The 27024-nt window shown below is 39.9% G+C and overlaps 1 long non-coding RNA gene across 1 annotated transcript in view; it reads left to right on the top strand.

Moving 5' to 3' along the window:
- LOC144379332 (uncharacterized) overlaps positions 1–21412 on the top strand; it is a 338757-nt gene extending 317345 nt beyond the window's left edge. The window contains exon 5 of the long non-coding RNA XR_013442152.1: positions 21317–21412. This is a non-coding gene — a long non-coding RNA (uncharacterized LOC144379332). The remainder of the gene's footprint in view (positions 1–21316) is intronic.
- Positions 21413–27024: the final 5612 nt, after the last annotated feature.

The following is a 27024-nucleotide window of genomic DNA, read 5'->3' as shown; positions in this document are numbered from 1 at the left end:
GCATTCCTTTTTTCCACCTCATCCCTAATATAGATCCTGCAAAGGGCCCTGGATCATGAGACATATAGAGTTTAGATCAGTGTAGAGGAAAGAGAAACCATTTTGGTTGAAGAGTATAGAAGGAGGTACATAATGAAAGTTTTAGTTCTTTCCTTTCCTTTCCTTTCCTTTCCTTTCCTTTCCTTTCCTCTTTCTTTCTTTACTTCTTCCTTCCTCCCTCCCTCCCTTCTCTCCTTCCTTTCTTTCCTCCTTCCTTTTTTTCTTTCTTTCTTTTTTATCAGAAGAACAATTTGTGACCCCAGGAGGGAGCTAAGCATTGAGACAATCCTTCATCTATTTGGAGGCCACAGACGTAGTAGGGAATCCTGGCTCCCTGGATTCCAGACCAGTGGTCTTGGTATAAAACAGCAGATCATGTTAACTCAGTCAAGTTCCTCTGGTCAACAAAATCCTAACAGGAAGATAATGATACAGCAAGAATAGTTGATGAGAGAAAATAATCAGCCAAAATAATATCCCTGTAAATCTCAATTGCCCCTAATGACAGCTGCCAGTCATTCCTTACCACATTCTACTTACTTTTCTAAACACTTCACATGTTCCAATTTGAAGTACTCTTATTATCCTCATCGTTTAAATGAGAAAATTGCACAAAGGTTAAATCAACTGCCTAAAGTTGTTTTGTTATTAAGTAGTAGAGCTGGGATTTGAACCCAGGCTACTTGGCTACTTGCCCACAGAGTCTGCCTGCCTCACCACTAAACTCTTCTGCTCGTCAATACTGGTATCATTTTTCTGTTCTGGTTTCTTTTTAACTATTGATCATTTTCTTTGGTAACCCTCAGTAAAAACATAAGCCCTCTAAAGGCAGGATCCTGCATTGATTTCCCTCTGGCCTTTACTTCCTGCCAAGCATGTAGTCAGTATCTTGGAAATGTTTGATTGATGAATTATTGAAGTCAAACCCTTACAGTATTGTTTAAAATTCTCTGCACATCATTACTAAAGGCAAATATAAGAGCATTCTCACCAATTTCCTTTCCTATTCACAAGGAAATTGCCCAGGCATTACATGGAGAGCTAACAGCCCCAGCTCTCCTCCTGCCTCTTGGCAAGGAGGTTGGAGTAGCACCCATCAATAGGCAGCCCACCGCAGCACCGTCGTGACCCAAGCCGACAACCAGCGAGAGAGCCTTGGAGAGTGAGGTACTTTGGGCTTCTTTTGTTGGCAGCATTTCACCTTTTAGTCCTCTTCATCCCTCCACGCACTGGGATATTGCATTGCTGAGACCTAAGATTAGTTGCTTGTGGAAGAACGAGTAGGCGTTTGCAGCAGGCTCTGTTAAAATCATTACCTATTCTCCTCCCAACGCTGCCTGGACCAAATGCCTGGATTCGTGACTGCGTTCAAAAAGCTGTGATCAAATCCATAATCCCAGCCTTTAAAATAGATCTTTCTAGATGAAGAAGAAAAAGTGGAAAACATTTTCTTTGCAGTTATTTTGGGAAAGTGACCTGAGAATATTAAAGGGCACTCAGTAACTATTTGTTGAATGAATGTGTGAATTGAAAAATGCCAGCAGAATTTTACATTAAGAAGATCTCATTCCCAGAAGAGTGGCCTTCTGCCAAAGACAGTTCCCTCCTACTTAATACACTGCCACCTTCCTTTTGTAAAAGCCACTGATTCTAGCGTGTATTTCTTCATCCAGTCTTTCCATTCATTCATGAATCACTTATTAAAGGCCTTCTATTGATCAAGATCTATGAGAAACTGGAATGCAGTGTTGACAAAGTCCTTGAGCACAAGATTATTTGTTGGCTTCTATTCCTGGACTTGATGTCTCTGTGTGAAATTGTTGATTTGCATTCTTATTGAAAATTCCTCAAGTAACAGGTCCCTATTTGAAAGTTCTCCCCCTAATGGCAGAAGAGATCACACAAAGTACTTTTCTCATTTCATGAGCTTGATACCTGGGCCACAGTTAATTGGACTAAAGTTGAATGAATCTCTACAGATTGAAGAACTCATCAGATTGCATCTCTTTGGAAACCTAAAGAGAGTGTTAGTCAGCAAAAACAAAAGTAGGCAGATAAATTATATAAATTGTTCACTCTACCCCCAAAAAATGGGAGTAGGCATTCTTTATTAGTCAGGAAAGGTTATGCTATTCTGCAATAACAAAAAACTCCAATATTTCAGTGGCTTAACCTAACCAGGTTTTATTTCTTACACACATTTCTTTATCTAGTGTCAGTGGGGGTTCTGCTCTACATGGTTACTCAGAGACCCAGGCTGATAGATGGCTCCACCACTCTATAGCTACATGCATCTAGAACACGCAGACTCCTCAGTCACGGCCAGAGGCAAGGGAGACTGGAGAATTATGTGTGGGCTTTTCATGGCCTCAACAAGCAAATGATACAGGTCACTTCTGCTCACATTTTGTTTTCCAAGTCTTGCCAAATGAATCCACTTAATTGCATAGGATTGGGAAATGTAAGGAAGCAATTTTTGGTAAGCATGACTCTCTCTGCCACATACAACTAATACTGTATTTTTATATGTATATGACTTAGATGCCCATCTTAATTTATGATATATATCAGAAAACCATTCAAAGTTTAAAAAGATAAATAATGAGATAAAAAATGTAAATAGATGTTCTAATATCGTTTCTCCCTGCATTCTCTCTAAACTTGCAGATCACTGGAGACCATGATGCTAGAGTTACTAATATATCATGACATTCTGGTTCCCTTTGGGGCAGGGCTATATCACTGCTGAGAGAATGTCTCTCTCTCTCTCTCTTTCTCTTTTTTTTTCCTTTGTCCTTGTGTCCTTACAAAGAATCCCCATTTATGGAAGTAAGCTGAGTTTTCCTCTGTTCTAAGCAACCTGAAAGAGTTTAGCTCTCTGGGACCCATTAGAACATGCCAATCTGGAAATGCCATCAAGCTGCTTTTTGACTCAAGAGGAACAGCAGTATTTGGGCTGCTTGTTCTTTCTTGGATAGTTCTCTAAACCCATATGAATCATTTATGCGTGTCTATCTTGCTGCCTTTCCAGCACAGTGCCTGATTCCTGACATTCCTTCAAAGATAATCCAATGATGATCATTCATCCTCAAGGCAAGATTGATTCACAGCACAGTCATTCATTCTACCTAGTGGCCCCTCACACATGGAATCATAAATCCTTCAGAGAAAAAAAGGACCTTGAATTTAATTCCACACCACATTTTAATTATCCAAATTAGGAATTTAGCAAGTTGAGGCCCAGGTATGTTGAATGATTGGCCTAAGATCAAACAGCTACTTAGCAGCAAAACCCAGTATAAAGTAGAGTTGTTTCGACTCTTACAACTGTCAGGGGCAATAGGGACCGGAGCACATTAAAAAAGAAATACAAAACATAAAAACAATCACAATTTCACTTAATCTTTGTTAAGGCCTTTCTTGTGTCTTTTATGAAAATTGAAATCAAAGATAAAATGCTAATTAGAACTCAGTATAAAAATAAGGGTAAGAGAATGTTTGATGAAAGATTGGAAAAGAAAACACTATTTGAAGCAACCCTTCCATCTGTTCCAGAGAAGTCCAACATAGCAATCCCACCATCCTCGTGCAGCATAACCTAGAATTAATTCAGGCAGTAAGCTTGGCATTTATAGAGCAGTCTGCTGGGAAAGAGCAATTTCATTTCCAAGGACTTCACCAAAGTGAGGACCTGACTTTACACACCATTAAATTTTTCTGGAGGATTCTTGAGAAATTTCTTAGCATTTAATAATCTGATATTTGTAATTCTCATTAAGTATTAAATTATACTTCTATTTCATGGTCTTATCAACTTTCTTTGAATGACCAAAATAATTTGAAATTATATAGTGAATGATGTCATTCATTAATTCACCCATTCAACAGATAGTTACTGGACACTTCATGCAGACACTATACTAGGTGCTGAGGATAAAACAATGAATAAAGGCAGGTATGCTCCTGTCCTTACTGAGCTTACACTGTTGGTGTTGACATTACAGTATTAGTCCTTCAGGAATCCAAGTTTCGGTTTCTCTGGGTTTCTGAAGTCCACGTGAGACCTCTGTATTGTACCCCAGCTGAATTTCAAAGACATAATACTAGTCCAGTGTCCTGGAACAGAGCTTATATGAACTGGCTTTGAAGGGATAACATCTGAGTGTGAATCTCAGCTCTGCTATTCACAAGTTCTATTACTTTAGGCTAGTTACTCTCATTACTTACAAACTTCTCCATCTCTTCTCTAAGAGCTCCTAAGACTGGGTTAGATGAGGTATGTACTTACTGCATGTTCCCCACAAATGGCAGTATCACCATTTCAAATTTCCCCCTCAGATATTTGGAAACCTTTCTTGGACATAACCTTGGTCTTCTGACTTGCCCTGCCTCTTACGTTTTTACCACACTGCTGAAACTCCCACTTCCTCAGATTAGACCAACTCCTGTCTCTTGAGAATGGTTTGGACTTGGTTTGTGATTACTGGGCATTCTCTGAACCACTTCTAGAAGAACGTCTTGCACAGAACTCTACAATGTTCTTCCTTGGGCTTTGTCTCCCAGCTAGAGCAAAGCTACAATGACCAGTTCCCCTCTGCCAGGCAAACTGACCAGTGAAATTCATGAGTGATGTATGCTAAAGGCAGGTAATATCCCTCCTGTTGAGGATGCATGGTATGGATTTTTACAATTTATCCTCATAACAGTATATAAGGTCATTTTACTATCTCCCTCCAATAGATGAAGAAATTGTTGACAGATACTAACTTTATAAAGTTTGAATATTAAATTAGAGTGAAGTAATATTTGCTGGGGTTTATGGGAATTTAAAAAAAATAGTGTCCCTCTTTTCCCCACCCAAGTTCTGTATCAACTGAGAGATAGACAAAGAAGGCAGACAAATGGAGGTCAAAATGTCAGCTTTAAAACTGATAGTGCTGGAAAAGTGGCTTACAAATTTAGCAGTGATAGTTTGCTACCACTGAACCCTAAAATGAGACAAAATTACCTGTCTAGTAAAGTCAGCTCTATGAATGAAATAGCAGGTCTCCTTCTCAAGGGGAAAGTCTTGTAACCTATGTTGGAGAGGGGACCAGACAGGCAGATCCCAAAAAGAATGAGATGAATTTTGCTTTGGGGGCTGTTCCTGCTTCCAAATTTGCCAGACAGTTGATTCCTCTTCCTGTGGGGAAGGAAGGGTGGAGAAATGCAGAGACGCAAGGAGGGTTTTACTCACTGAAGTCTTTCCAGGTGTACCTGAAGCAGGAAAAAGGAGATGCCCATTGTCCCTATTCCAACAGTAAATGCAGATCACAGCACTTGAGAGTTCTCTTCTCCTCCCCATTGACTCCTGAGAGTTTGACAATTATTCTGAGACAGAAGATTTAAATGTCCCCATATCTGTGTATTGTCACATTAGTCATTCTACTAATAAGGGGGACCTGGGCTCTTATTACCTGTCAGGGAATTAGTTTTTCATTTTCTAAATGCAATTTGGATAGCTTAAGCTTTTGAAAGTAAGGACAGTATCATTCTCCACCTCTAAATCTCTGTGATTGTCAGAGGCATAGATACCATAAAATAATACATGGCAATTAAAAGGATAATCATTGGGGCGCCTGGGTGGTGCAGTTAAGTGTCTGACTCTTGGTTTCAGCTCAGGTCATGATCTCATGGGTTGTGAGACTGAGCCCTGCCTTGGGCTCCATGCTCAGTGCAGAGTCTGCTTGAGATTCTCTCTCTCCCCCTCTTTCTGCCCCTCCCCCACTCTCTCACACATTTTCTCTCTCTCAAGTAAATAAATAAATCTTTAAAAAACTTTTAAAAAAGATAATCATTTATGCCTTTCCTGCTGTACACTCAGGAAAGGATATCTTTTTGATGCCTACATAAGTCTGGGTCAAAATTTACTCTGTCTTGAACATGAGCAGTGAGATTCTTTTCTCGCATAGAACCTCTCGAATTCACAAGGATAATTAAATATCCCTTGAATGATGTCCTACTTATATCTTTGTCTTTTCTAAGTAATCACGTGATCTTCAGATAGCCATGACTTCTAGGGAGGAAAGTACTAGACATATCAGAGATTGAGGCTTAGAGAGGTAACATGACTTGCCGGAAGTCACACTATAGGTAAATTACAGAGCTGGGATTCAAATCTACCACATTGTGATCCCAAATGTGCTTGGCCAAAAGCATATTTCAATAGTTACTGTGGCATCATCAAATCCTCCATTTGTTGATGTTCTAAAGCAATTAATAAGTTGCAAATGAAGATATACCTTTGGAGAATAAAGACCCACAAAGTGTATAAGACATACATGTGGCTCTTCTTAGATTGGTCCCCCTCCTAAAGGAAGGGGTTGGGAAGGACATTATTTAGTAGAATCAGACAAACATCAGTCAACCAACAGCCATCCCCCCCTGAAAGACCCAGGGTGAGGGTTCAAAGCAGGGGCTGCCATTTTCTTCACAGGTGGGTGTTTTGTGTCGCCAGTTTCTTGGTTGTATCAGCTGAAATTGCTGGAGTGAGCAGTAAACATGGACATTAATCAGCCTCCAGGGATAGCCTCCCATCACAGACCCAGACTATGCAAAGAGTGACCAGCCCCCACCTCGCTGGGCAGAAGGGATTGTGGATGCACTTTCCGAATCACCCAGTGTCAGGCAGGTGTGAGCACTGTTATCAGATCCTACAGGGAGAGGGCCATAGGGAAAACACTAAGCAGATTTTTCAGTTTTGGCCCTTCCTAGAAACAGCCCATGTGAGCTTTTCTTATCTTCACGATATGTTTGGGTTGCATTTCTCACCTTAAGATGTGAAGAAATCTGCTCAAATATCCCATAGATGGGAATGCGTCCTCAGTGATATGTTGCTGCATAAAGGTATAAGTCCCGGGGTGACCATAGTGTTATTTACATACACACACACACTCCCTTTCAAGATCCTGCTAATTGACTTATGCTTATTCATAAAAAAAATCATGCTATGATGTTAATGGTCTCTCATGCCTCTTATTAGTCAATCAGTGAATTGATTGAGAGAATATACTGACCATATTCCCGATATGGCCTGTTATCTGCCTACTTGTTGCCTTCTTGTCTTACCTTTCTTTTCCTTACCTTTCTGTTCCTTGAAGATCTCAATAAGGTCAAACTCCCTTGCCAAGTTACTGAGCTTCTGTTTTCCCAGGGAGAGAAAATTGGGAAAGGCCTTTGAAGAATCAAAAGAAACTTATCAGTGGAGATTTGAAGGCAGGGTTATAGATAGAGAAGAAAAGAGCATGAATAAAGACATAGTGATTAAAAAAAAAAAAAAAAAGCCCTATGTACATTTGTTCCCAAGGCCTGGTACCCTGTAGAATCCAGCCCACTGTAGAGACTTGTCAGCAGGTCATGGAAGGGAGGGGAGTAACGAGGGGAGGAAGCACAGAATAAGGGATTGGAAATGAGGCCTTTGGTCCTCTGTTACAAAGAGGATGCTGTGATGCATCAGAAAGAAAGATTTTGCTGGAACAAAGTGTCCCGTTTTCCTGCAACGAAAGTTAAGATTGTTTTAATTCTGGAAGTGCAAAACAAGGTTTTGTTAAGAAAGCTGTCTTGACAGTCAACTCAGCCTCAGGAAGTCGAACAACAAGCAGTGGCTTATAAATCGAGCTTCGCTTTCTCATTTTGTTCTCTCTCTCTCTTTTTTAGAAAAGAAAGATTACCTATTTGTTTGTTTGTTTACTTGTTTTCCTGGAATGGAGGCATTCCAGTAGAGTATTACCATCACTCTGGGATCTCCCTGCTTGATGGCAATTCAGCATTGCTTGAGTAGCTTCTTGCCAGAATTCATGCTTTCCTGAGTCCCTTCTGGAGGCTTGAGGAAACTCCTGGGTTAGAGAGAGGAGAGAATGAGTCATTATAATAAGTCATTGTAAGCTTAATGGTTTTCACCTTGGAGACTATAGGGTGAAGCCCAAGAACACAGGATATGGAGTGTGTAGACTCAGGAGAGAGACTCTTGGCACTTAACACTCCACTGACCTAGGCCAAGACACAGGTCTTTGAGCCTTGAACCCCTTGCCTGTAGCATGGGGTAACCATCTACATCGTTTGCCCCATGAGGTTGCTCTGTGATCAGTTGAGGTCCTGCATGTGCTTAGATTCTGTAGCCCCAAAGGAAACTTGATACAAAAATATAGAGTTTTCAGAGATGGAGAGGGTATGTGCATAGGATAGATTGGTATGAAGAATTTAGCTGCTTAGAGAAATCAGATGTTCTAGATGGAGGGCTATCTAAGAAACATATTTATGTGAAAACATCTAGGTGTCAAGTGACAAGAAGAGAGAAAGCTACTAAAATAGTGTGGGTCATGATGTGTGTGTGTGTGTGTGTGTGTGTGTGTGTTCCCGCATGAGCAGGGGTGTGATAGGGTTCTTACATCCCCCATATTTAGAGTTCCACTGCCCATGGCATTGAAGTACCAGAAAGTGCCTTCAAAACCCAGTTTATCTGAGTTAATTTTATTTTGACTCATAAAGCAGCTGACATTTCTCAGTAGCTCAGCTTCACCTGTAATCAGAGCTCCTTTATGGTTTCAGAGAGGGAGATGGTGTTGAGTGTGGACGGAATCCAGGACAGCCCATAGAGACCATGCTTTGTGATGTGTTCCCAGTATGAGTTTATTTTCTTAACATTTTTCCATTTATTTCTAAATGAAAAAGAAAAGATGGTTTATCCCTTGGATAAAATTTAACTTCCTTCACAAATTGGCCATGGTTCAGACAGATGGACCTCTCCATGTCTTAACTTATTCAATCTATCCAATAACTCTTTGAAGTAGGTATTAGCATTATTCCCATTTCACAGATAAAGAAACTAAGACACAGTTTAAATCCATTCACCAAAGTCCCACAGCTGGCAAGCAGCAAAGTTGGATTCAAACCTACCATCTAGGGCTTTAGTTTGTAGCCTTAACCATTATACAACACTGCCCCTCATGCTGAGTTAGAGCAGGTAGCTTGTGGGTCCTGCGCTTCTCCACACCTCCTCTGATAGTAACAGACATATCGCATGTCGTTACTGAACAAGACCCAAGGGAGTTTGGCTCCCCACTTGAAGGGCCATTAGGCATGTCCTCATTTTGATAATTAACAGTCCCTCTAGGTCCCTTTAACACTATATATATTTATATATCTATCTATATCTCTATATATAGATATAGATACTTCAAAATTACATGAAGTAAGAAGAGAAAAAAGAATTAAAGAAGGTAAAGACAGGGCAAGTGTGTGTGTGTGTGTGTGTGTGTGGTATATCTCTACACACACATACGCTTTAGTTTGTTTACAGCATAAATTTTGAGACATTTGAGAAGTATATGAATGTGTGACTTATTGTAAAAAAAATATAGAGTATTATACTTGTAACCTCAATACTTGGTCATTTATGAGACACAGATAAAGGGATACTTATGAACACAGCAAAAATTTAGGAATCCAGAGATCTGGGTTCTAGACCTGAAAAGTTTCCATGCATAAATGGCTCTGTGAGATCCAACGGTCTCTTAAAAAAAAAAAATTATATACTTCATAATTCCTTTCAGTAGAAGCCAGATAATGATGTATTTGTACCTTTGAAGATCAAAATAAAATGTGTGAGGATGTATTTTGGAAAGGAAAATGTCTTCCATAGATTCAAGGGACTATTATTGTGCATAATGAGAATGCATTAAAATAAGAGAGGATGATATACTCATCCCCAAGTGAACCCAAATACATGATTGCACTTGATCTTCACACTGGTGAACCTGCTCCACTTTGAAATATCCAAACAGTTGCAAGAGCCACCGCTGGTGGACCTCATTCTTCAAAGGAGAATCTAGAAAGAATAAGCACGGCACCCCCTCCAATTTTAGCCTTAGGAAGGAAGTTGTAAGAAGTGAGTTGGTTCTGGGGGGCTCTGGCCAGTTGGGGAAAGGTAGGGGTTTATTTGTGAAGTTTAGCATCACACTCCAAAGTATTTGGTGAAGAGAGATAAAAGCGTAAGTGTAGATTACTATAAGTACATGTTTCTCATCCTTCAGAAAACATGTACTGGGATAAAAGTGGGGGAATAGTTATGTTTTTTCAAAATTCCTTAGTTCCTATTTATACATTATGGTCGCTGAATAGATAATTCTGCAAGTTGATATCTAAATGTACCTAAATATGTAGATATGTGTTCGTTTCTAGAACAAACTCGTTTTCTGAGACAAACACATTGTTAGAATGAGGAGGGAATTTTAATTCTTATGTTCTAAACTACTCACTGCACAGAAGAAAAGCAGATGCATATCTCCACAATAAGGCAAAACTCTATTTCTGTTCATATAATCTCTATTAAAGGCTTAATAAAGCATTTGCACGTTATTAAGGAGAAATGAGAAAGAAACTGAACAAGATGTTAGGAGGTTTACCAAATCAGTGATAGAATTTGAATGCATTTGGAAAAGATATTTGTATAATTGGTCTTTTTAATCTGGTATCTATGGAAACAAACATATATTAATACCCAGAATAGATCACTGTGTCTGCGTTAGTTCCGGACAGAGTCCATCTCTTTTGACACCACATCATCTTGAGAGCTGAAAGCCCAGGTCCTCTCCCTAAAGGTCAGCCCTGGACCTAGGCAAGGATGGTCCAGTCTTGGTATTTGACCAAACCTGGGCACTCCTTTCCAGACCACCTGCTTTTTAAAAGCCAAAAGGACAAAAGGTTGCAATAGGAATCCTATATCAGTATGGATGAATTAAAGACTCAGTTGCAGATTAATTCACTTAGGTCTGCTTGGTGGTTCCTGTTTGTGTGTTTACCACAGAGATGTTGGAGCCGGGATTCAGCTTCCAGAGAACAGGTGGGAAGGGGCATTACAAAATGGTGCTCGCTGGTAAGAAGATTTACATCTACAGTTCTGACCTAGACACCTCCACTTTCTTTGTTCTTTCATTTGTGTGAGTTTTTCTATTTCTCCACCACTGGAAGCCTGCCACTCAAAATAGCCCCTGACCACCTAACCATTGATAAGTCTAAACATGAGATGCAATTTTCTCTTCTGACCGTTAGCAAGCAAGGAAGGGATGGTGAATTAAGTTGGCCTTCCAGCAGCAGAGAGTTCATTATCTTTGTTGCTGCCAATACAATGCTGTTTAGACCTGTACTGATGAGCACTAGGAGCACTGTAAAGAATTTAAAATATATGTACTGGGTTATCAAAGAAAATAGAAAACAATAGAGCTCATTTCTCTCTTCCAAAAATATGTCATTTAAGGTCCTTTCCATGGTTACAAATGACCCATCTAAGGCTAAAAAGAAAGGTATTTTATGTCATCCTGGAGATCCACAGTGGTGATTATAAGACTGTGTGTGTGTGTGTGTGTGTGTGTGTGTGTGTGTGTAGTGGGAGGGGATACTAAGCATCAAATACTTGATTTTAGGTTACCAAAATTGACCACAATTCACTATTTCATTCTTTTTTAAGAATATTTATTGACTACATACTAAGTACTAGTCCTCTTTAAAACATAGAGGCTACATTGATAATAGACACACACTCTGCTCTTAGGAAGCTTGCATTCTTGTGGAAGCATCCAGATAATAAGCAAGTCAGCACATGAATATATAATATGTCAGATCCCAGGCAGCACTGGGGAAGATAATCTAGGAAAGGGACAAGAAAATGACGGGACCCTATTCAATAAGTGTGGCCCACAGAGGCCTCTGTGATTTGCTACCCCTTGAAGAGACCTGAGTGAACTGAGAGAACCAGCCACGTGAACATCTCAAGGAAGATGTTTCCAGGCCGAGAGAAGAGTAAGTGTAAAAGGATGTAAGGAAACACTTGTGGGCAGTTGTTATTAATCTGTCAGATTCAAATTAAGTTGGTTCAGGAAAGCCTGCTCTCTGCTGAGAACCAGCAGCTTTTTGAGGGAGTTAGAACTGACTCCATCTTCTCGAACCGCGACTACACACAGAGGGTCTCATGTTCTGGCAGCTGACAATGCATCTCCCATCCTTTACCCTCCACTCCACGTTCTGGATTTACGTGGCCCACATAAAGTGTAAGCAGAAAAATATAAAGACAACACATGCACAAATAAGAAGCTTCCTCAAAAGGGATTGTTCAGTATCAAAATTAAGCAATTATAGGAAATAAAGAATACACGGGATAGCGTGCAGGAAGCAACTTTGATAAGATGGCCCTGGGTCTGTCAGAGCTGGAATTGTGTAATAGGTTTTCGGAGTGCTTCCCAAACACAGGGCACCATGCCCAGGGCTGGGATGGAAGAAAAACAAAATGGATGCTTAATCTGCGTCCCCGAGGCGCCAATGGCAGTTAAAGAACAATAGGCCCAACCGTATCTTCATGGTGCGTCTGAGCAGAGGCTATCTCAATCTTTGATGTCAAGCAGGAAATGGTTCAGAGCCCAATCTACCATCTCTAGGCTGTCAGACCATTTGTGAGCCTTGTAACACTGCAGAAACTTGGCTTTCGATAGGGGCATTGTACATACCTCCTAGGCTTGTTGTCAGAATAAATTTAATAATGTGCATAAAACAACTAGTACTGTGATAAACGTTTCCTTCCCAGGTGGGGAGGTTATTCCTGGGAAGCTAGGGATAGCCGTCAAAATGCCCTTTCCATAATAGACTATTTATCTAAAACAGTACCTTCATTTAGCAACCATCCAAATGCCTAGATTTATTGGAGCAGTACAAAGGCAGTGGATATTAACATGACTTACGAACTTTATTTATAGCTATAATCACGCCTGTACTTTATCCATTTTTACATTTTAAATAAGAGTTGTTTTCATGTCCCTCTGTGAATTGTGTTCATTAAATGTCTCAATCCATTTCCGCCTAGAATGCATAATCACTAAATCTTTTGGTTTCCAAAAAAAGCTCGGAACATGTGGATATAATAAATTCATATAGCCAATCAGATAGCTATCTCACATCCATTAAATAAACCGTACTTTGTACTAGATCCTGGACATATAAAATCAAATCTGACCTTACTTCCCAGGAAATTACACTCTGGTGATAGAGCAGGAGATGTAAACGATTAACAAAATAATATAATAATTACAGATACAGAGATAGCCTCACTCACCATGGAAGTACTAAGGGGTGACTAACTCTATTCAAGTTTTGGAGATCCCTAGGGAGTCTGAAGCTCTTAAGAGAGGTGTGAATGGAAATATAAAGTGTGAGTGGAATGATAAGCATATGTGCTAGGTAGATGAGATTAGCCCTGAAGGGTCTGTGGAGTTAATGTGGAGAAGGAGGCAAGAAGAGAGGGAAGTTGTTGGAGAAACTACTCTACCTCGTATACAGCTTGATGCTGCAGATGTGGAGCTGAATGTTGTATGACCACAGAGACGTAGGTCACTGACCTCCACTATATACTCCTTGAACACACCATGACTGGTGTGCAAGGGGGGGGGGGTCTTGCCAGACTTTTCTAACCTACAATGAACATTTACCTGCTAATTTTTCACAAAGAAGAATATGTGATGTAGAAAATGTGGGAATCAATGGTTCTAAAACATAGCTGTAAACCAGAAAGTGGACATAGCAGTAAGGTGCTACAGGAGTTGAAGATGAGCTTTAAAGCTAGCGGGATGCCCTGGACATCCAAATAAGAACATATATCAGCTATTCCTCTCTTATCAGAAATGTACAGAGGTTTGTAATAGTCAGGATTTTCCAAAGAAACAGAACCAATAAGAGAATAGGATGTGTCACATCCAATTAGAGAGACAGGGGGGTGTGGAGAGAGGGATTTAAGAAATTGGCTAATGTGATTTGGGGGACATGTTTGAAAGTTGCAGGACAGGCCTGCCGTCTGGAGGTCTAGGGAAGAGTTGATTTTGCAGCTCAAGTCTGAAGGCAGTTTGGAGGCAGACCTCTTTTCTCTTCGGGGAACCTCAGTCCTTGCTCTGGAGGCCTTCAACTGATTGGATGAGACCCACCCACATTATGGAGGGTAATATATTTACCCAAAGTCTACTGGTTTAAATGTTAATCACATCTAAAAAATGCCTTCTTCAAAGCAACATCTGGGCTGCTGTTTGACCAAAAAACTGGTCACCATAACCTTGACGCTTGACACATAAAATTAACCATTACAGATCTTTATACAACTGTAGCCCCTGGAAGAGCTTATGAAAAGTTAAAGGATGGAGACAATTCTCTAAACTGGAGCTGTATTTTCACCCAATAGGCCACAGGTTGCTAATGAGGCAGATAGTGCTAGCCATAGCCCTTGCTGAAATTCCATTTTTTAAAGGATTTATTTATATATTTTGAGAGAGAGAGAATCTTCAAGCAGACTCCCAGCTGAGCTCAGAGCCAGATGCAGGGCTCCAGTCTCACCACCCATGAGCTGAGCTGAAACCAAGAGTTGGACACTCAACCAACTCAGCCACTCAGGCTTCCCTGAAATTCCATTTTTCATTCATTCTTTTGATAAATATTTATTGAAAGCATTCCATTTGTTAGGTCCTGTCATTTGAAAAAAAATAATACATTATTGACTTGGCCCAAGAAGCTTACAATGAGAAACAAATATCAAAGCTGGAATAACCCTTAAAAATAATCCATTCAGCCTCCTCCTTCCAGAGAAACCAGGAGGCTCTCACTCCTGATCACACAGTGTATTAATTCCAGATCTGGAGTCATGCCTCAGAAAGTTTGATCTCCCTTGGTACTCTTTTCCCTAATTGGGAATTCAGGCACTGTCCATATTTCTGCACTTAACTTCATTTGCCAACCATGGCGCAAGCCTCTTGAGAATGTTTGGGTCTCCTTGCACAATGAAATGAGTCCTATTAGAATTTTGAGAAGTATGACATTGATCCCGAAAAGCAACAAGACCCTCTTCTCTGCTCCTTAGGTGGGCTCCTAAATAGCAGATTTTAAACACAAACGACAGATGGATTGTCACTCTTTACCTCACCACTGAGAAATAAGACAGAGAGGGGAAAGTTGAGAAAGCAGTTATGGAACCCTGGAGTGCTGTTACGGGAGTACAGTGGAGTCACAGGAAGAAGGTCCCCTATGGCAGGGGAGGGATCCTGCTGTGCAAGCTGTCCTGGGTGGTGTGAACTCTTGTTTCCGTTCCTAACCAATGAACTGGTCTACTGAGACTTTTGAATGCATGGCTGAACAGCTCATTAAAAAAAAAAATTTTTAAAAAAGACATTCATAACAAGCTCTCCATCTAGAACTTAGCTTCTTCTGAAAAACAAGGAATTTAATAAAACTAAATGAAAATACCTAACACTGTTTTTCCAATTCCTTGTTCCAGTCTTGTTAATCTATTTCAAGGAGGTTTTATTTATCTCTGAGCGTAACAGGACGAGTTGTTTCTTCTGGAGAAAGCAGCCCAGGTGTATTCTGCCCCCACCTCCCCCACAAAACACTACAGCAGGCATGACGGTGACAGCGAGGTTGCCCCGTCTAGAGGCAACTTCCTGGCCAATCTTTGTATAGTACCTTGTAAAGAATAACTTCAAGCATAGTTGAATGACATAAATAGAAGGGGAAGATTTCATTGTTATCTGTGGAGGACTACATTTTCAGGTAGCTATTACACATTACAGTTCCCTCTGGATCAATATAGAGATGAGACACAGAGAATTCTAGTACACAGAATGGTGGCAGGGCACTAAAGAACATCTTCTTAGACAAAGTTCATGAAAGATAGGTGCAGACTTAATCCCACTGCCTCCTGTCATAATTCTCTCCGATTGCAGCCACTCTCCACCATCATGTCAACCGCAGACATTATCAGTAGAGAAGTTGGCCTGCCACTGTGACCTCATCTTCTAAGAGTATTTCTTGTGAGCAATATTTTCCAATCTTGTGGAGATTTATCAGTATCTTATGACATTCAGCATGATATCTGGGCACTGAGAGCTCTCCCCACATGCAGTGTCAATAAATCAAGCTTCCAAAAGAAGGTTCATTCTCGAAAAACAAGTGTGTTCATTCTCGAAAAACAATTAACAACAGAGCATGAAGAAATGGTGCAGATCAAGTAGATGAAACTATCAGTATTGCTCAATTAATGCACCATTTCCTCCACTCTAGTTCAGTGGCTGAAAACATGAGGATAAGCGTTGTGATGTTTACAAGGAGAGCATGACTTCTAAGTGGAAATAGGTGTTAGTTTGGTTTCAAGAGCTGGGCTTCTCTTCTGCTTTATTAGCTTCAAGTCTTTGTAAAAAAATAAAAATAAAAACAAAACAAAAACCGGGAGTCATGAATTTCTCATATAATATCTGCCACCAGTGATCCATGGAGGTTTAAAGGACATTATGCTAAGTAAAATAAGCCAGGCACAGAAAAACAAATACTGCATGATATTATATGAAGAATCTAAAAAAAGTCAAATACTTGGAAGTAGACAACTGACAGGTAGTTCTGAGGGGCAGGATGTGGGGGAAATAGGGAAATGTTGGTAAAGGGTATGAAGTCTTAATTATGTAAGATGCATAAATCTAGATATTTAATGCAAAATGTGATGACTATAGGTAATAGCGCTGTATGAATACTAGAAGTTTGCCGAGAGAGTAGATTTCAGGTGCTCTCATCACACACACAAAATGGTAATGATGTGAGGAAATGGTATGTTAACCTGTTCACTGTGTGTGTTTATGTGTGTGTGTGTATAATCATGATGTTGTACACCTTAAAAATATACAATTTTTAGTAATAAAATATTTTTCAAAATGTGGGGCCAGAAGAATGTCCAAAATTTCCAACAAGTCTTCCTTCCTTTTCCTTTTCTCTCCCTCCATTCCTCGCTCCCTCCTTCCCTTCCTTTCCTTTCTCCTTTCTCTCCCTTTCTCTCCCTTTCTCTCCCTTTCTCTCCCTTTCCTTTCCTTTCCTTTCCTTTCCTTTCCTTTCCTTTCCTTTCCTTTCCTTTCCTTTCCTTTCCTTTCCTTTCCTTTCCTTTCCTTCTTTCCTTCTTTCTTCCCATGGCTACAGTATAAAAAAGTGACAGAAGATTTCAAGAAATAGAAGGAAAGGAAATGTTCCAAAAGAGACCAATAAGACTCTTCAAAGGAGAAAGCATTGGCAACAGAAATTACAGTCTGTCCCACCTCACAGACATGAGAAGAGCTCTGTAAATTATCTGTATGATTTTGCCAAGAGACGAAAAAGACTGAGCACAGCTGAGCTACTTTGGTTAGGGACCCAAAGTGAGGCAGGAGCCCGCTGTGCTGTCCCCTGAGACATGGTGATAGCGGGCAGGGTGTGAGTATGAAATAAACTCTCTCGTGATGTCAGTTAAGCTAGCCCCTCAGGGAAGAAACAAAGTAAGTTTTGACAGCCTTTGTGAACCGATCATCAAGTTAAAGTTAAACTTTGGCTTTCAATTAAAATTTTGCTTTAGCTCTGCTTGCCTCTCTAGCAGGCAGTTGTGGCAAAGAAGGTATTTGGGGATGCTACCCTGGCCACAGGATATTAGAGTATCATCTTGGTAGACTTACTGGAAATTGTACCAAGAAAGATTCTATACTTTTATAGCATATAGCCACTTTTTATTCAGATCTCACTCTATGAGCTGGGCAAATTCATTTAGAGGAAGTAGAATTCTCTCAAGGGCAACATCCTGGATTGCACTCAGGCCATAGAAATAAAAAATATTTGATTCAGGAACAGCACAGTTCACTCTTGAATTTAAAATTTTAATTTGAATGTTGCTCTCACATGAATAAGTGCCCCAAATCTAATGTGTGAAAGCATATGGCCACGTCTCACACACACAAGCTTTCAGTCTCTCACAGGCTGTGAGAATTCATAACAATAAAAGTAACAGTGTTTTGGTGTTTGAATGGTTGCACAGTTCTCCCACATGTATTATTCTATTAGACATTCACAACAACCCTTTGCGGTGGGCAGCACAGGGAATGGAATTATACTCCTCTTGCAGGTGCAGAAACTAAGACCTAGATTGGTTAACCAGCCAGGCCAACAGTGCATCATGGTCGGTGACAGAGCCAGATGACAGACCCATATTGCAGCTGTCAGCTCCAATGCTCCAGTCACTCTACAGTGGCGCCGTGACAGGGCTCTGTTGTTCAGTTGTCCCTAGAGAGTAAATTTAAAATTCTTAAAAGCCCTAACGCCATATGTGCTTATCTTTAGAAATAATATTAAACCAAGAGACTGGGGAAAGTATGTCCTACCACACAGCTAGGTGCTAGGAATGGATGCAGTGGAAGCAGACAAAAGGGAAGCAGAGGCCCTCACCTGAGCTGGGGGGGAAGCAGAATGCTGGGGTCAGCCTGAGCTGAGAATGTCATCTGCACAGGTTTAATTAAAAGACAGAAATAAGAGCCTCAGTGTTTCAGATTTTCTGGAAGGTTGGTGAATGAAATGGGATCATTGAAGAAACGTCTAGATCTACCCTGTTCTCAGTCCATGCCGTGTCCTCTCAGCTGTGTTTTTAGTTTCTATTTTTATTTTCTTGTTCTGATGTGAGGCTTCTTCTGCATTAGAAGTAGCTGCTGCCTTAATGGAAGCACCAGCTTCCTTCCAAATGTAAGCATGATATCTGTTCATGGTGCCATGACTTTGTTACTGTAAGTTCTTGTATTGGTAGGCCAAGGTCATTGAGGGTGTGGAGGTCAGTATCCTTGTGCAAAAACACTAATGGTCTACTATACTAAAGTTCTTTTACTTATTGCTCTTAGCTATAATAATAATAAATAACTAATTTTTTAAACAAATATTTACTATTTACTATGTTCCTCACACTGTTTAGATGACATCACATGTATTTATTCATTTAATCTGCATAACAACAGTATGAAAGTTTCAGTTAATATGATTCCCATTTATAGATGGAGAACCTGAAGCCCAGAAAAATTAACTTGCCCAAGGTTATAAGCTAGTGTTGGAGATACAGGATTCCAAAACAAGAAAGTCTGATCCCTAAGTGACTTCAAGGTTGTTGTTAACAACAGAACATATAAACCAATCCTCGGGTGTTAGTAGAGAACAAGTACAAGAGTCTCCAACCTTCTGGGACAGAAGAATTTCCTCAAGTAGGGCAGCCAGATTTCCTAACTGAAAATATAAGATTCCCTATTAAATTTGAATTTTAGGTAAACAATAAATAATTTTTTAGGATCAGTATGTCCTCTGCATACTTAGGACATACTGATCCTAAAAATAACATTGCTGTTTATCTGAAATTCATATGTAATTGAGTATTCTGTATTTTATCTACCTCTCTATTTATTTAGGCAACCCTCCTCCCCTGCTCCCCTGCTTCATGAATCATGCTCTCCTTATTTAGATGCTCTTAGAGTTGGACAGTTCTGACTATTCTTGCTATAGTCAGATAATTTTTCTGTGGAATCTTTGTCAATTAACCCAACTAAATTAAACCCCCTGAGATTTCTTCGCAGGCCTTCATAACAAAAGCTTGGGATTTCCCAATACCTTCCACAAGTCATCTCTCTCAGAGATGGCTTATCTGGTGTTTACTCTTAGGCAAGGAAGTACCTTAAGGGTAGGGGTTTGGATAAAGTTCTCTCAGCCTCTTTTCCCATAAGCTCTTTTCCCTAAAATGGGACTAATCCTAAGCAAGAGTTTCAGTGTATTGAGACTCTTTTCCTAGTCATCAGCTAGCAGTGTTCAGAACCCAACTCAAGCCCAGTTCTCTCTCCCTTCTCTCTAGAAATTGCTGTGAACTACTAGAATATGAGAGTCTTGGCATCTGGCCAAGAATCTCACAATTCTTGGTCCTGTCCTTTCTGGAAACAGCCAATTCGGGCTAGCCTCTTCAAAGCCAACTTGCTGTGATTTGTGAAATTTTCCAGGAAGTGAGCCACTTCATGTTCTTAACCTCCAAGAAAGTTGATGGGTTTTGCATTCCACTCCCGGAAAGTTAAATTAACCATGGCCTTTCCCACAAAGAGTCCTAACATGTTGGGTGTGGACACAGACATGCCATTTCCACCACATGAGTAGGAATTCAGTTTAGCAAAACTGGCTTTTTACTGTTCACTTTTAGTCAACGGCCACCCAAGGTTCCTACAACAGGCATGTAATCAGCACCAGGAATGGCTTAGGAAGAGGAAGGGAAGAATCATAGGGTCCTTATTGTGTAGAAGAGCTAGACTGATGGTGGACTTTGTAGCCAGGTGATAGCAATTAGGGAAAGATCATTCCCGAATATGTTCCTTGTGGAGCAATTGGCAGAAAGGTGGGCGTCCAACCTGGTATGCTTCTGGGGTTATTTTGCTATGGCCAGATGGCTGAGTGGAAACCAGGGATAGTGAGAGCCCTTATAATAATATAGGGTCCAAGGTGTAGGTAACTGGAGGTGTCAACATCTGCATGTTGAGAGACTTCATTCGGAAACTATATATTATTTTTCTTTCAGAAAGAAAAAGGCTATGAAATTGCAGAAGTGGAATATTAGTTTTCTGTCACATCTAAAACCTTTCCAAGTTGGCTAATTAAATTATACCTTCCAACAGAGAACGCAAACACAATTTCAGGTTCTAATCTCTCAGTAATCAAGCGTTCTATTATTAATGTCCTCTTCCTTTTTCTGGGCTTAATTGCTCATTGTACTACATGTGGCATTGATTAGCAGTAGGAAGAGTGTGTTCTGTTTTGTTGGCTTGTGAGAAAAGTGGCTATAAAAAGGCATTGAATCAGAAAGCAAGCTCTCTCCAGCTGTGATATGGTGAGTGGGGGGTCTGAGGAAGCAAAGCCAACCAACTTGTTTGGTTTGAAATAACAGCATAAAGTTCCATATTTGCCTGTGAAGCAACCATTCTTGATCAAACGGATCCCAGATCAACTGGGAGCTTTTAACAACAACGATTTGCATAGAACTTTACAACACACTTTTTTATAGGTATCATTTTGGTTAGTCTGAACCATACATCTGTGTGTTAACCATTTTAACAAGATTTTGCATATGAAAAGTCTGATGCTTAGCAAGATTCAGTGACTTTTGTCAGATCACACAACTAGTGTGATGAAGATAGTGTTGGAACACGGACATTGCAATTTCTAATTTTGTCCTCTTTCCATTATATTACACAATCTCCCAGCAACTATGACTCAGTTGCATGTAATTCACCAAACACTGACTGGGCCAATACGATGTTCCATAAACCAAGCTATGCACTAAGAGAGAATAAAAAAAAAAATCCTGGTAGAAGCAGACAACTCTAACAAGACATATGTTTGACTCTGATGTGTTGTATTACAGATACAAGATACTGAAGAATCAAGAAGGAGAAAGAAGGCATTCAGCAAGGAAAAATCTTCAAAGAGGAGGAAATATTTCAGTTGGCTTTTGATAGGTAAACCAATTCCGACAGTCCTAAAAAGGGGAAGGCAATGGAGACAACATTTAGTAGAGGAATAGGGTAAGAAAGAGTGTGTTGGGGAAGAGTGAGTTAACACAACTGATAAGATTGTAAAGTACGAGAGAGAATGGTTGAAACACAAAATTGGGCTCTGTGCGAAGGAATTTAACTACATTGCGGAAACAATGAAAACTTTGGATTTGTCCAGAAATCTCATTAACACAAGTGGTTTTCAAATTAACATTTTTTTTTCTCTAAGGAGAAGAGAGCCAGCAAATGCAAGTGCCAGTTATGGCAGGTAACTAGGAGTGGGACAGTGGGACGGGGCTTGGATGCCGCCCCTCTGACAGCAGTGTGCATTTGTACACAGAGTCTTAGTAGCAAGCGCACACTCACTTTGCCAAGTACCTAACCATTACTTCCTGTTCTGGATAGATTTTGTTTCCAAGATGTGGACCAGCGAGTCTCCATGAGTCCCTCCTGTTCCAAGGTTCTATTCTGTATTTCCATAATCTGGGTCAGCTTTTAGGAAGGCAAAGTTAATTCATCCACTTGGCTTCTGGCTGCAGAATAACTGCTTAGAGCCCACTGAGTTGCACTGGAGGAAGAAAGCCATGAGGCATATCTGTGTGTCTGCAAGGAAACCATCTGTCCTGACATGTCCCATTAATGACAGTTCCATTTGTATATGCACTACCTGAAGGACATGCCTTCCTGGGCCACCTGTGCTCCTCTCTCTTTCGATGACTTGCCTGGGAGATTGCAGAGGGCTTCCCGTTTTCATGACTGGGGGCAGATGGTCCAGCTAATGGAGAACAGCATCTTTTTCCAAACTTTCCTTACCAGTCTCCTGTTCCTATTCTCTTTGCTTCCCCCTGGCACAGGTGAGATCTGAAGCTCTGGTCTGCATGTCCCTACTTCAAATATCAGGTGTCACAGGGAAACCCAGAAGATGGCTGAGAGCTAGAAACCTAGGGCTTCCAGGCTGCTGTAATTTTTCCCTCTGGTTAGGATAGATTCCATAATTTCTGGTCTTTGCTAATGGCTGTTATTAATTACATGTTTGTTTATTTCCCCTGTGCATCTGGCACTCTCCGAAGTGTTGTGGGAGATCATAGACCATGGGAGAGCACACAATAGTGGTTAAATATAGATGCTCTGGATCAGGACTCTCTTTAAATGGTAACTCCCTGTGTGATTTTGGGAAAGATCCTCAACCTTGTTTTATCTCCATTTTCTCATCTGTAAAATGAAGTTGGTAAGACTGGTGCCTTTGCATAGGGTTCTCATAACTATTAAGTAAATTAAGATATAGGTAAATAGCTCAGAATAGTATTGGTCATAGAACAAAAAGCTTTATACATTTTAGGCACTGTTTATCATTATTATTCTATAATTATATATTTGCATATATATGATATATATATACACACATATACATATAATTATATAATATGTGCCTTCTTATAGAAGAACTGGTCATGAACACCAATAAGTGGAATAAAAGGTAGAATATGGCAAATGTTAATGTATATATTAAGTAAGTGAAGTAATGTGAGAATTAAGATAGTTTGGAAGGAAGGAAATCAGAGAAGGAAGGAAATCAGAGAAGAGTTTACAAAGGAAGGTGTATTTGAATAACTGTTGGATGGATTTATGTTCTAGTCCCATTAATTTAAAAGTTCCGAGGACTCCTCATCTCTGATACCATGCTGTCTTGTAGCATTTTTCCCTTGGATCGTCAAATTTTTCAAACCATGTGACATTATTTGGGGACTCTGTTACTGTAGAAATCAGGCACCTTCTGAATCCACCAGATCATTCTTTTGTTACAGATGAAAATCCGAGTATTTTAATTATTTCTATTATAAGTGTTCTACTAAACTGTGAAGGCACCTTGAAGAGACCAGCATTTTTGTCTTTCTTTCTGACAGGTCTCATATTTTCACATATATTTTTTTTAAAAAGTATTCATTATCTTTGCCATGCTTTTTACAAGTCCTTCACATTAGGGCCAGTACAGTAATACAAGGATTTCATCCAAGCATACCATGTCTTTAGATTTTCATCACCGCTATGGAGGCTAAAAATTCAAATTGTGCCCGTGTTAGCTCCTACTAAATACATCATCATCCCTTCTCAGTCCACAGTCCACTTATTAATAAGCCTTAGGTCACAAAACTGTCTTCTTTTCCATCCTTCCTGACGCTGCTGGGTGCAGAGACCTCTGTTACCACTTACCTGAATAATTATAAGAATTTTCTAAATGGCCACCTAGTCCATTTTTCATACTGGTGTTATCTTTATAGTGATGATTATCTGACTCTCAAATCCTTTGGAAATTCTCTGTCTTCTAGATAGCTCCAGAACTGCTTAGCATGGTACCCAAGACTGCTTTCCACTACAACTTTTCTCACCAGCTACATCTCCTCCCCTGGCAGCCTACACACCCTGTGTTTCAACTACACATACAATCTCCTGTTTTCCAAAAGCACCACGATATTTAAAACCACGTTCATATAGAATATTCCTCCCTTATCTGCCTGGAAATTTCCTCTTCATCTTTTAATACACACCTCAACTATCGTTTCATCAGTGTAAATTTTCTGAGATGCCACCAAGCATGTAGTTGCTATTTGCTCTGAGCTCATACAACACTTTAATATGTATTACCCTGTTGCAGTTAATATATTATGTTATTTTAATTTGCATGTCACAATAAAAAAATTAAAAAAAAAATTTGCATGTCTTTAATTATGAGCAAGACCAGCATATTCCTTTTTCAGATTTTTATTTAAATTCTAGTTAGTTAACATATAGTGTAATATTGGTTTTAGGAGTAGAATTTAGTGATTCATCACTTACATACAATACCCAGTGCTCATCCTAGCAAGTGCCCTCCTTAATCCCCATCGCTCATTTAGCCCATCCCCCCACCAACCTGCCGTCCAGCAGCCCTCAGTTTGTTCTCTACAGTTAAGAAGGACAAGCATATTTATTTATTTATTTTTAAAGATTTTATTTATTTATTTGACAGAGAGAGACACAGCGAGAGAGAGAACACAAGGGGGGGGGTGGGAGAGGGAGAAGCAGGCTTCCTGCTGAGCAGGGAGCCCGATGTGGGGCTCGATCCCAGGACGCTGGGATCATGACCTGAGCCGAAGGCAGGCGCTTAACCACTAAGCTACCCAGGTGCCCCTCAGGTCACTTTTGAACAGAGCACTCTGACATATATAGTGGGATATATCCTAAGAAGAATAAAATGGCAAAGAAATCTTAAACCTAACAAGACAGTTGTAGTATTAATATTAGTTTATGTAGGGACGCCTGGGTGGCTCAATCGGTTAAGCGGCTGCCTTCAGCCCAGGTCATGATCCCAGCGTCCTGGGATCGAGCCCCACATTGGGCTCCTTGCTCAGCAGGGAACCTGCTTCTCCCTCTCTCTCCCTCTGCTTGTGCTCTCTCTGTCAAATAAATAAAACCTTTTAAAAAAATACTAGTTTATGTAATTTTGAACCTATTTTATTTGCACTGTATGGATAAAACAGGTAGTTATGTAAATATTAGTAGGAAACAAGAAGTTCAGTAGAAGACAGAAAACACCATATTGGATTGTGGTATTAAATCTGCACAGGTATCAACATGAAGCCATGACTTTAAAAATACACATGCATGGGGGCGCCTGGGTGGCTCAGTCGTTGGGCATCTGCCTTCGGCTCAGGTCATGATCCCGGGATTCTGGGATCGAGCCCCACATCGGGCTCCCCTGCTCTGTGGGGAGCCTGCTTCTCCTTCTCCCTCACTTGTGCTCTCTAGCTCTCTCTCTGTATCTCTCCAATAAATAAATAAAATCTTTAAAAATACACATGCATGTACAGACATAACTAGAAAAGTAGTATAATATATATACAAAACTTAATTATATCCACTAGAGATAATGGCATCCCAGTAGCAGTGAACATCTCTAATGCTCAGATATTGTTTTCTTTTTTTTATTATTATTATGTTATGTTAATCACCGTACATTACATCATTAGTTTTTGATGTAGTGTTCCATGATTCATTGTTTGCGTATAACACCCAGTGCTCCATTCAGTACGTGCCCTCTTTAATACCCATCACCAGGCTAACCCATCCCCCCACCCCCCTCCTCTCTAGAACCCTCAGTTTGTTTCTCAGAGTCCATAGTCTCTCATGGTTCGTCTTCCCCTCCGATTTCCCCCCCTTCATTCTTCCCCTCCTGCTATCTTCTTTTTTTTTTTTTTAAACATATAATGTATTATTTGTTTCAAAGGTACAGGTCTGTGATTCAACAGTCTTACACAATTCACAGCACTCACCATAGCACATACCCTCCCCAGTGTCTATCACCCAGCCACCCCATCCCTCCCACCCCCCACCACTCCAGCAACCCTCAGTTTGTTTCCTGAGATTAAGAATTCCTCATATCAGTGAAGTCATATGATACATGTCAAAGGACAAGCATATTTAATATGTTCATTCATCATTCTATCTGCACCTCATATGCTCAAAATTTGTTTGTCAAGTGAATGTTGAATAAATGTACTTAGACCATCACATATTATCATTTAGAGACAACAGATAAAATAGCTTTGGTTCAAGATGTAAAATATGCCATATTTGGCAACTAGAATGGAACTACCATTTCTTCTGCTTTTTAAAAGATCACGTTATCAATAAAATACAAACACATTTTTGTTCTACTTGGCTTCACATTTTTTTTTTACATTTTTATTGTAAAAGAAAATGCAGATACATAAAGCCACACAAATAAATGCATATTTTAGTAAATTATTATAAGGTAAATACTCTTGTTCTCATGAACAAGGTCAAGAAATAGAATTTTGCCAACCATCTCAGAAGCCCCTCCATTGTCTCCCTGAATTTCCTCTCTCCCTCCAAAATTAACAACCACTATCTTACCTTTTTTAAAAAGATTTTATTTATTTATTTATTTGGGAGAGAGAGTGGGGGGAGGGGCAGGCAGAGAAGGAGAGAGAGAATTTCAAGCAGACTCCACGCTGAATGTAGAGCCTGATGGGAGTCTCGATCTCTCAAGCCTGAGATCATGACCTGAGCCAAAATCAGGAGTCAGATGCTTAACCGACTGAGTCACCCAGGCACCCAGCCACTAATGTGCCTTTAATGGTGATCACTATTTTGTCTTTGTTTGTAGTTATATTGTACTAGGGTACACTCTAAATACTATAATTTAATATTGTTCATTTTATCCGTATGTCAAAAGGATTTTTCTTTCCTCTTTAAAATCTAGCAAATTAGTAGACTATGTCTTGGTGTTGGTTCTTCTGGGTTGATATTTTCAAGTTCATGGTATACTCTATCATGTTAAATATGGGAGAAAAGAGAGTTTTACTTGTCCCTTTCAAATCTGAATTCCTTTTATTTGTATTGCCTTATTGCACTGGATAAGACCTCAAATATAACGTTAAATAGAAGTGACAGCTGAATTCTTGTTTTGCTCTTATTCTTTAATAGGAAGTATCTGGCTTATCATTAAGAAGGATAGTTTTAGCTGTAGGTATTTTTAGGTACCCTATATCAGGTTGAGAAATATTTCTCCTATTCC

The sequence above is a fragment of the Halichoerus grypus genome, chromosome 10 (assembly GCF_964656455.1).
Source record: "Halichoerus grypus chromosome 10, mHalGry1.hap1.1, whole genome shotgun sequence".
NCBI lineage: Eukaryota > Metazoa > Chordata > Mammalia > Carnivora > Phocidae > Halichoerus > Halichoerus grypus.
This window is presented reverse-complemented; position numbering and strand designations above follow the sequence as displayed.